At 31.5% G+C, this 12,179-nt stretch overlaps 1 long non-coding RNA gene across 1 annotated transcript in view; it reads right to left on the bottom strand.

Moving 5' to 3' along the window:
• LOC127714993 (uncharacterized) overlaps positions 1–12,179 on the bottom strand; it is a 19,784-nt gene extending 7,605 nt beyond the window's left edge. Inside the window, exon 1 of the long non-coding RNA XR_007988024.1 lies at positions 9,140–12,179. This is a non-coding gene — a long non-coding RNA (uncharacterized LOC127714993). The remainder of the gene's footprint in view (positions 1–9,139) is intronic.

The raw sequence follows: 12,179 nt of genomic DNA, 5'->3' as shown, positions 1-12,179 counted from the left end.
AAGTTAAGAGATCAACATCGATTTTAAATTTAGAGTATCAATTCTCCGCATGCGGCCATTTTGACATCCTCCCCGAATATTGACCACGATATATCTATAAACCACAAAGGACCAAAACAAGCAGTAACCTAACGTAGCCGTAATTGAGTGTCGATATCTTGTCAAGCGTATGGTTGTTTTATCCGACAAGGAAAGCATAAACAGTTTCCCGGGTCACAAAAAAGATTATGATAGACATGGTTGTGCAACCTTTCCTAACTAACTTGATACGGAAAATGTAATTTTATATATATTATTTTTTGAATAACTAGTACTAATAGTATGGTCTGTCGTTTTGAAACTGTTTTGTTTACGAAGTATTTAAAACAAGAAATTGAAATTAGTTAAAAAGTCAAAGTTATAAATAAGTGTTCCGTGTAAAATTGTTTTTGAAAATCTAGTTTGTTCATAATTGTTTAAAATAAATTCGGACCTTTCCTTATCTGATCACCAGAATGGCTAAAGGAATTGTTCCCAGAGGTATTGTGAGGTGACACGTACAGGTATTCAAGCGATTTCCTGTCGGGCTTTAAAACTGTTATTACACAATTACATAAAACAAGTTCGTGCATCACTTCTTTTTCTGGGGGTATTGATCAGTGTACACGGCCGATAACATGTAACTTCCATTTTGAATCTATCAGGTGTAATATACAACTTTGTATAGCGTATCCGATAGTGATATACTAGTCATTGCTAAACTCATACGCTTGTTTATAAATAACATTTTTGGTGTAAAGAATGATATTTATGAAAATTTAAATAATTAAAAAAAAAAAGATTTGATGAAATAAAAATCTATTTACACATTTTCCAAGGGTAAATTGGGGAAAATGTAAGTATATACTCGTCAATAATTATGGACATTTTGAAACATACAAATATTGATTTATCAAAATGTGCGGCACTTGTCGATCATTGGTTTATACGCTTATACGGAACTATGGATAGTCGCAATATAGAACTAATATCATACAAGTATATTGAATATACGAGAGAAACATCCAGAACCAATCTGATTTAAATACAGGTCGATATCTAACTTGCTTTGGTTCATCCAGAGACATATAATACAATTGTATTATATGTCTCTGGTTCATCGAAGCTATATGCATAGTAAAATCACAGATTTATAACTCAATAAGATTATTTCGAACAGTTTAAGAAATTCGTCATCATCACATTTTCCTGGTCCGACATGCATGTTATATATATATGCCACGAGACGTGCACTAATGATCCCCAAAAGCCTATTTGAAGAAATAAAGAAACTTCACTCCGGATAGACTGATGGTAGTTGTATTAACGTCTGGTCAGCTAGAGGGTTGATTTATTTATTTAGTTAGCTTGTAGGGGATTAAACCACTCTTAATATTGCACTTATGCATTAGATATTAAATGACAGTACCGGTAATATAAGAGAAAATATAAATACGAAAAGTCGCATATCAGATAGAAAAGGACTCACCATGAACTATACGATTGTCATTCTAAATCGCATAACGGACAGTCATTTAAATGCATGCATGTACGCTGTGATAAAAAGGGGTGTCGCAGTTGCAAAGTATTCATCATAAATCTATTTCAAGTTTATTATTTCCTGTTATTTTTATAAGTTAACGCAGAGACATGTATACACTAGATCTCTATTTAACGACAAGCAACTATATAAATATCTGAATCTGATGTGACTTACAGTTCATCTCTTTCTTTTTTCTCATTTTATTTTTATTTTTGCAGGAATATACACATTGTAAGATATACTGTTCCTCGATTTGGGGGGGTGGTCTGAGGTCATGTCTATCTATCTATGATTAACCTTGACATTTCCGGGAATAACAGAGCTACTTGTATATTACCTGAATGTGGTTAGGTGACGTCCCATGAGGTCTTACGTATACATGTTCATATTTATAATAGTTTCTGATATAACAATTAGGTTTTATAACATTCACACTTCTGCATGTTCTGTATACCAAATTCGTATCTTTTTTTCAGACCGAATGAGGATGTGAATATTTTCCAGGATCAAATTCATTTCGGGATTTTTTTTATTTCTTTGTATTAAATCTCAGAAATTTACAGAATATACTGCTTGTCCGCTTTAGGAGTTTTCTTGTCAGTTTAAACAGACGTATATATGTCTCTGGTTTAGAGTGGGTTTATGAATGAATGATAAGTCTTACAAAGGTACAAGATATCAAGCACAGTGAAAATTGATTTCGACGTTCTGTCTCCATTTAAAAAAGGAAAGTTGACGTTAGATTGATTCTGCTAATTTTTTTAAACATCGTTGGTCAAATAGCTTAGAATTATATAAATACGTTGTCATTCCTGATTAGGTAAATGAAGATCGCTTTGGACGACAAAACTATATTTTTGTAACTGATAATTTTCTCTGCACATTTAAATATTCAAGGTTACCGATGATAATTTAAAATAGTACTGTTTTAATTTATACGCTCGTTTTCGTGGGCCATTTATAATATTTATATAATTATTTTATAAAAAGTGATTCAGAATTTCGATGTTACAACAAAATACTCACCTATTTATTTAAAAACTGAGCAAATGCAAAATGTTAAAAAAATATATATATAACGGCGATTAAGGTATTTTGCCACCATATTCCTCCCTTAATAATTTTAAAAAATCTGTCTCATACCTGCAACGGTGAACTCTTGAGGACAAACACCACTCTAGCAGAGACATGTCTCTGACTCTAGTGAAGATCAAAGGATTAAAATTACATAATGCTAATCTTTTAATTACCGTGAATTTAACCACGCCTTTACCAGGTGGTGTCAGCATAATACACATGCATTGTATTTACACAGTACTAGACTGAAGCAAGGATTTGTATAGTAAGACAAATCCTCGACTGAAGTAATAGGGGAGAATACAAACGTGAATTTCTATATACTATCAGTTATATATGTTGTTCAAAATATCCGTCGAAAAAAAATCATAAAAAAATTCTATTGTATGATTTGCTTTTATTACTATAATCATATCAGAAATCCTTAAAATATAAATCGTAAATTTTAATTTAAAAAAATGCACGGCTGATCACTTTTCTTTCTGAATTGTTAGTTGGTTAATAGCTACGCCAAAAGTCGTCGATGCGCTTTAAATAGCGTTATTAGATGATTAACGAACAAGACTTACAATGAGATTTATTCACTCCCGGCATGCAAAAAGACTTAAACTACGTCACATAAGTCAGGAAGTTGGAATAAATAGAATTATTAATTCCCAATTTTCTTCTTTATTAGTGTTCATATCCAGATAAAACTTGGTGAATATGTTTTTAATGGTATTATGAACATAATAAGATGATAAGTAAAAAATCGCGAATTTTCCCTTTAAATCCAGCTTTGTGGATCAGACATATTAATCATTCATATCACATTAACATGTAATAAAACCAGTGAATCCATTACAAAATGTTATAATATCCAAGCATTAATAGAGTTTGGCAGGAACATTGGATGAGTATACACATACATGCCACAAGCATTCAGTTGAGAATGAGGTCTGGTAAATTTTCAATTCAATGGGAATCGGTTGTTACTGTTGCAGTTGAGATCTTTCTTCTTATCATTTATCGCTTCAGAATATTTATTCAAAATTGCTGATGCATGTATTTTCAAGAACTGTCAGTCAAACCTAATCCCCAAAAAAATAATGGTTTTTTCTCCTCTCAACAAAATCAAACTAGGGTCACAAGTTCTGCAAATATCACTCAACTAGGAACCTCAAACTTCATCTGTAACTTCTTATGCTATAACAAAATACTAAATACTTTACCAATTGATTCACACATTATATAAAACAGTGACGAAAACTGATATTTCTATGCAATTTTCTAAGTTCAAGGGCCACAATTTCTTCAATAAAAACCCAACAAGAGGCACAATATCAACTTGATCCATCACTTCTTATGATATGGTCATACAAAAAATACCTAAGCAATTAATTTGGGCATTACAGAAAAAGTTGGGAAACTGATATTTTCTAGCAATTTTATGTCCAAGGTACCCTGCTAATATCACACAACCTGAAAAAAAAATGTATCTGCAACTTCTTATGATTTGTCTATATACCAAATATCTAATCAACTGATTCATGCATTACCAAACTAGATGCTCTAAAGAGCCTGTGTTGCTCACCTAGGTCTGTGTGCGTCTTCAACAATCGACACTCTCCAACATAGTAGACAAAAGGTTTTCAGATATTTTCTATGTAAAAGGACATTTTCTGAAAAAATGGTCAACTTGAACAGAACTCAAACTTGATCTGCAACTTTATAAACCAAATATTTAATCGATATATTGAAGAACAGATAAAACAAAGAGGTAATCTGGCTTTGCCGGAAGTGGACTAGAAAAACAAATTGGAATGTCTTATCCTTACAATTTTGTACATTATAATCTACAATGTATGTCAAAACACTATATGCATTGCTCATCTAGAATAGTAACACAACAATTTACACTTGATTTAAAACAACCACCAGTCAATCAGTCTATTCAAATCTAACAGTCCATATAGGAGGAGTTATGCAAATCTAGCATTCCATATAGGAGGAGTTATGCAAATCTTTCATTCCATTTAACAGGAGCTGTACTGTTGGAATAACATTTTGATTCAAATAAAAATGGCCTATATGTTCCTCTTGAATTGATGATAATAACAAATGGTGATTGTTTTTCTGGAGAATGAATGAAAAATTCTATTTCAGTATAAAAACAAACATTTATTCATGAGTCAACTCAATAATGAGAATACATTATTTGATACATCTATAATTCTTACAAAACTTAAAAGTAAATAAATAATACACAATAAAAGTAAGAAACAACCATTCTGTTTATAGGAAAACTTAAGTTTCTTCTATAAACAGTAAGAACTAAAAATTTTCTGGTATGAATTTAATTAAAATGTTAAGAGAATTTGATATCTTGATACACAATCAACACTATAAATATTTAATGTGCACCCATATCCTATATATAAATAGTGTATTGTGAAGTTTGTATAGTTTTTGTTATCTTATCATTATATCCAATATACAAATATAACTAGTACAATATGCATGTGCATGTAAATCTTTTGTTACTATCTTATCGATTACTAAGATGCTGAAATATCTGATAAAAATTTAGAATTTCAAAACATTTATATTTTACTATAAATAAATATTTATAATCAGACTCCCCCCCGGATTGAGTATAGTGAATATTTACATAATTTTACTTCTGCTCTTATGTGTTGAACACAAGTTATTGATTTTTTAATATAATGCAAGTAAAAAGATTGTTCCATATATCAAATACCAGAAATAATTTCATTAACACTCCATTTATCACTCCATTCAACAATAATTTACCAGGTCAACATCCTCATAAACCTCATAAATCTTGTTAATATCAAACTACAAATTAAATCACAAACTCAATAAAATGCTTCGCTGGGCGCAGCTTGATACGACCGCAGAGGTCGAACCCTGAACAGTTGGGGCAAGTATGGACACAACATTCAAGCTTGATACAGCTCTGAATTTGGATTGTGATTAAATATTTGACACAGCATAGGTTTCTGACACAGAAAGAATGTGGTCTAAGAACTTCAATTTTTTTAATTTACCTATTATGGTCCAATGTCCAAAATCAAAATACATGGTTAGATTCAGCATATCAAAGAACCCCATATATTCAATTTTTGTTGAAATCAAACAAAGTTTAATTTTGGACCCCAACTTGGACAAACTTGAAAACTGGTCCCATAATCAAAAATCTAAACACATGTTTAGATTCAGCATATCAAAGTACCCTAAGAATTCAATTTTTGTTAAAATCAAACTAAGTTTAATTTTGGACCCTTTGGACCTTAATGTAGACAAATTTAAAAAACGGGACCCTAAATTAAAAATCTAAAAACACAGTTAGATTTGGCATATCAAAGAACCCCAATAATTCAATTTTTGATGAAATCAAACAAAGTTTAATTTTGGACCCTTTTGACCTCAATATGAACCAATTTGATAGCGGGCCCACAAATAAAAAATCTAAATACATGGTAAGATTCAGCATATCAAAGAACCCCATATATTCAATTTTTGTTGAAATCAAACGAAGTTTAATTTTGGACCCCAATTTGGACCAACTTGAAAACTGGGCCAAAAATCTAAAATCTAAATACATGTTTAGATTCAGCATATCAAAGAACCCCATATATTCAATTTTTGTTGAAATCAAACAAAGTTTAATTTTGGACCCTTTGGACCTCAATGTGGACCAATTTAAAAACGGGGCCCAAAATCCAAAAACTTAATACACGGTTAGATTCAGCATATTAAAGAACCCCAAGAATTCAAGAATAAAACCCCATTGAAATTGATCAAGAAATAAGCAATTTATACGAAGTATCTTCTTTTGCACAATACTGTGCAATTGAATATTTCTTGCTATTGCGCAATACTGTACAATTGACAATTTCTTGCTATTGCGCAATATTGTGCTATTGGATATTTCTTGCTATTGCGCAATACTGTTAAATTGAAGATTTCTTGCTATTGCGCAATACTGTGCAATTGAAGATTTCTTGCTATTGTGCAATACTGTGCAATTGAAAATTTCTTGCTATTGCACAATACTTATTATATAATAATTTACACATCCTGTTTGGTGTGTATCTCCTACCATATCATTATTATTTGCTTTTAAATATAAATCAGAAATAACCAACTTAAAATGGAAAATTTTAAAAGAAAAAAAAAAGGAAAAAAAGAAAAAAAAAAAAAAAAAAAATCCCCCCCCCCCCCAATTTTTTGAACCCCCTTATGATTCATCACCCCCAAACTCAATCCCAGCCTTCCCTTTGTGGTATGGTACCTTGCAGTACAATTTCAGAGAGATCCATACACTTGAACACAAGTTATTGTCTGGAAACTAGAAAAATGCTTATTTTTGGCCCCTTTTTGGCCCCCAATTCCTAAACGTTTCGGGCAATTACCCCCAAACTCAATTCCAGCTTTCCCTTTGTGATATGGAACCTTGTAGTACAATTTCAGAAATATCCAAACACTTACACACAAGTTATTGTCATGAAACTAGAAAAATGCTTGTTTTTTGCCCCTTTTTTGGCCCCTAATTCCTAAAATTTTGAGGCAATTACCCCCAAAATCAATTACAGCCTTCCCTTTGTGATATGGAACCTTGTGGTACAATGTCAGAGAGATCCATACACTTACACACAAGTTATTGTCTGAAAGTTACAAAAATGCTTATTTTTGGCCCCTTTTTGGCCCCTAATTCCTTAACTGTTGGTACCATAACCCCCAAAATCAATCCCAACCTTCCTTTTGTGGTATTGAACCTTATGGTGAAATTTCATGGAGATCCATTCACTTAAACTAAAGTTAGAGTGCGAAAACCAATGTGTCTTCGGACGACGCCGGACGACGACGCCGGACGACGACGACGACGACGACGACGACGACGACGACGACGACGACGACGCCAACGTCATACCAATATACGACCAAAAAATTTTTAATTTTTGCGGTCGTATAAAAATAAAACAGAAGCTTATTATTTAACAAACATATGAATAACTGATTGTTGCTTGCTTTATGTCCATTGGAAATTATTTGCTGCAAACAAACATTATTTGATGATATGATTGAACAACATTTGTTAATGAACTTGTACTTTGTACACATGAATCTTTCAACCTATCTTTTATATTATGTTCTGTTCATATCTAAAAAATAAGTAGTATGACCTAATGACCTTCTTGTTAATGCACATTTTCTGTCCAGAATTGCCAAAAAGATCACATAGATTGACTTTACAATGGTAAATTTTAATCAAATGTTACCAGCCAAAAGGATCACATTGAAATGGCTTACAATAGTTCCTATTTTAATTAAGCGACATAATTTCTTTCACTTTACAGTATAATGTATCTCCAATTAAAGTAAAAAATATTGTTTTGCCACTGTCATTATCTAAAACTTTCTATTGATAAATTTAGAAAAAATTAAGAACCTAAGGTTACAACTCCCTCAAGCAAAGTTGAACTTAGAGGGTTTCAACTATTCTTTTAATGTCCATTTTTAGTCATATAGATCCTCAAGTAATTAGACATCATTGCTTTTGAACTTTAAGTTTTAACATTCCTGACGAAGGTAAATTTGGAAAAGATCCTGCCATGCACCAGATTTCTTAAGTGTAATTTCCATTTACAAAAGGAATTTCAATGTTATATTTTAAAATGATCTATGACCATCATATTTCAGTAATTTTTGCTTGCTAAAACTGTAATATTATAGTTCTATATTTTTGTTCTTTTAAAAAATATATACAAAACTAAAACTTAACTTTGAGAACTAAACTATCTAACTTAATTCAAGTTATGAGAACAAACAAAAATAAGATTCAATAATTTTTCTCAATATACAAATAAATAATATTTCTAAAACGTTGTTGTTAGTACATGAATATAAGACAACCTGTGCCTGTATTGCTCACCTTATAAAATTCAACAGTTCTCTAGTTAGGACTTTTACATTTAAGTTACTCTTGTGTTGCTGATCATTTTTGCAATTTAGTTTCAAAAACAATTCAAAACTACAAAAAACAGTAATGAACTGTTATCACAGCGATATGTCTCGCTTTTTTGTAATTTTGATAATGCAAATGTTGAAATTAAAATAGCAATACTTTAACATGTAAGTTATGCAAATATTCAAAGTTGATGAACCATGACTGAAGGTACAAGGCTAAACAATCTCCATGGAATGAGATGTTCCAATGCTACTACAACTGCATACCAAATACCATTGACTTATTATAAGTCGTTCCCTTTAAACAAACCTAAACACAAACATTAACTTGTAAACTATGTAAAAGTTTCAAAGTCAATGAACCATGATCAGGGGTGGGGCTATATAATCTCCATGGGAACAATACTTGCAAATGCCAATAAATTTGCATACCAAATATCATTGACTTAACATTAGCAGTTCATCTTAAACTGATCTAATCACAAACTAATACATGTAAACTAAGCAAAAGTTTCAAAGTCAATAGACCTTGACTGAGAGGGCGGGGTCAAATAATCTCCATGGTAATGAGATGTGCCAATGCTAATACAACTGCATACCAAATATCATTGACCTACCACTAGTGGTTCACCATGAACTAGACCTAATCACAAACTAATACATTGTTGACGACGCCGCCGCCGAAAACAGCATACTTAAGTCTCGCTTTTTGACTCCGCCAAGGAGAGACAAAAAACAACATTTCAAGGGCAATAACTCCAAAAAAAGGATGTGAATTGTTTTAGAGTAGATAAATCTTGTCCAAAACAGGTTGATATATTTTTTCTTTCAATTTTTAGGATAGATATAACTTGTTGTTCTCATCCTTTTAGCAAGGAAATGCCAACAAGGTTAAATATCAACATTTCATGGGCAATAACTCCACAAAAGGTAGACAGATATTTACCCAAGATGCAAAGTATAAAACATAGTGAATTACAACACTACTTGATTGACACAACACTATTTAGGTATCTGACTGTTACAATGCCAATGTGGTAACAACGAACAAGTTTACACTGTTAAAGACAGAAATTAGCAAATAAAACTTATTCATGTAAATATGCATCCTTTAAATGGTTAAAATTTTGCACTATATTATACAAACTGTGTTTTCATAACAATTTCTTAAAGTTTATAGATAATTCAGTTTTCATATCGAACTACAATTGTTAAACCAAAAGGAGAAATTTTTTTTGACTTAATTTCCACAATTCCTAATTTCTTAATGATACCATTTTGTGACGGTTAATGATTATTTACATTATCAAAACTATTCAACTAAAAGTGCATATAATCATGAAATGATCAAACAAAGGCAGGTTATAGTCAACACACATAAAAGTTATCAACTATCTTCATGAATGAAACCAACACTTGTATTGAATTACATTACGCAAGAATATACCTGGTCATTTCATAAAAGAGGAGACTATTTTTATCAGATTTTACCAAATTTTATGAATTTAAGCATTCAGAAAATGATGACTATTAAAATAAAATGCTCCGCAGGGCGCAGCTTGATACGACCGCAGAGGTCGAACCCTGAACAGTTGGGGCAAGTATGGACACAACATTCAAGCTTGATACAGCTCTGAATTTGGATTGTGATTAAATATTTGACACAGCATAGGTTTCTGACACAGAATGAATGTGGTCTAAGAACTTAAAAATTTTAAATTGGACATTCACCTATTATGGTCCAATATCCAAAATCTAAATACATGGTTAGATTCAGCATATCAAAGAACCCCAAGAATTCAATTTTTGATGAAATCAAACAAAGTTTAATTTGGGACCCTTTTGATCTCAATGTGGACAAAAATGATAACAGGGCCCAAAAATCAAAAATCTAAATACATGGTTAGATTCAGCATATCAAAGAACCCCATATATTCAATTTTTGTTGATATCAAACAAAGTTTAATTTTGGACCCCGATATGGACCAACTTGAAAACTGGGCCCATAATCAAAAATCTAAATACATGTTTAGATTCAGCATATCAAAGAACCCTAAAAATTCAATTTTTGTTAAAATCAAACTAAGTTTAATTTTGGACCCTTTGGACCTTTATGTAGACCAATTTGAAAACGGAACCAAAAATTAAGAATCTAAATACACGGTTAGATTCGGCATATCAAAGAACCCCAATAATTCAATTTTTGATGAAATCAAACAAAGTTAAATTTTGGACCCTTTGGACTTCAATGTGGACCAATTTTAAAACGGGGCCCAAAATCCAAAAACTTAATACACAGTTAGATTCAGCATATCAAAGAACCCCATATATTCAATTTTTGTTGAAATCAAAGTTTAATTTTGGACCCCGATTTGGACCAACTTGAAAACTGGGCCCATAATCAAAAATCTAAATACATGGTTAGATTCAGCATATCAAAGAACCCCATATATTCAATTTTTGATGAAATCAAACAAAGTTTAATTTTGGACCCTTTTGATCTCAATGTGGACAAAGTTGATAACGGGGCCCAACAATCAAAAATCTAAATACATGGTTAGATTCAGCATATCAAAGAACCCCATATATTCAATTTTTGTTGAAATCAAACAAAGTTTAATTTTGGACCCCGATTTGGACCAACTTGAAAACTGGGCCCATAATCAAAAATCTAAATACATGGTTAGATTCAGCATATCAAAGAACCCCATATATTCAATTTTAGTTGAAATCAAACAAAGTTTAATTTTGGACCCCGATTTGGACCAACTTGAAAACTGGGCCCATAATCAAAAATCTAAATACATGGTTAGATTCAGCATATCAAAGAACCCCATATATTCAATTTTTGTTGAAATCAAACTAAGTTTAATTTTGGACCCTTTGGACCTTTATGTAGACCAATTTGAAAACAGAACCAAAAATTAAGAATCTAAATACACGGTTAGATTCGGCATATCAAAGAACCCCAATAATTCAATTTTTGATGAAATCAAACAAAGTTAAATTTTGGACCCTTTGGACCTCAATGTGGACCAATTTAAAAACGGGGCCCAAAATCCAAAAACTTAATACACGGTTAGATTCAGCATATTAAAGAACCCCAAGAATTCAAGAATAAATCCCCATTTAAATTGATCAAGAAATAAGCAATTTATACGAAGTATCTTCTTTTGCACAATACTGTGCAATTGATTATTTCTTGCTATTGCGCAATACTGTACAATTGACAATTTCTTGCTATTGCGCAATATTGTGCTATTGGATATTTCTTGCTATTGCGCAATACTGTGCAATTGAAGATTTCTTGCTATTGCGCAATACTGTGCAATTGAAGATTTCTTGCTATTGCGCAATACTGTGCAATTGAAGATTTCTTGCTATTGTGCAATACTGTGCAATTGAAAATTTCTTGCTATTGCACAATACTTATTATATAATAATTTACACATCCTGTTTGGTGTGTATCTCCTACCATATCATTATTATTTGCTTTTAAATATAAATCAGAAATAACCAACTTAAAATGGAAAATTTTAAAACAAAAAAAAAAGGAAAAAAAGAAAAA

The sequence above is a fragment of the Mytilus californianus genome, unplaced genomic scaffold (assembly GCF_021869535.1).
Source record: "Mytilus californianus isolate M0D057914Y unplaced genomic scaffold, xbMytCali1.0.p SCAF_9, whole genome shotgun sequence".
NCBI lineage: Eukaryota > Metazoa > Mollusca > Bivalvia > Mytilida > Mytilidae > Mytilus > Mytilus californianus.
The sequence above is the reverse complement of the archived record's forward strand: the minus strand, read 5'-3'. Positions and strand labels throughout refer to the sequence as shown.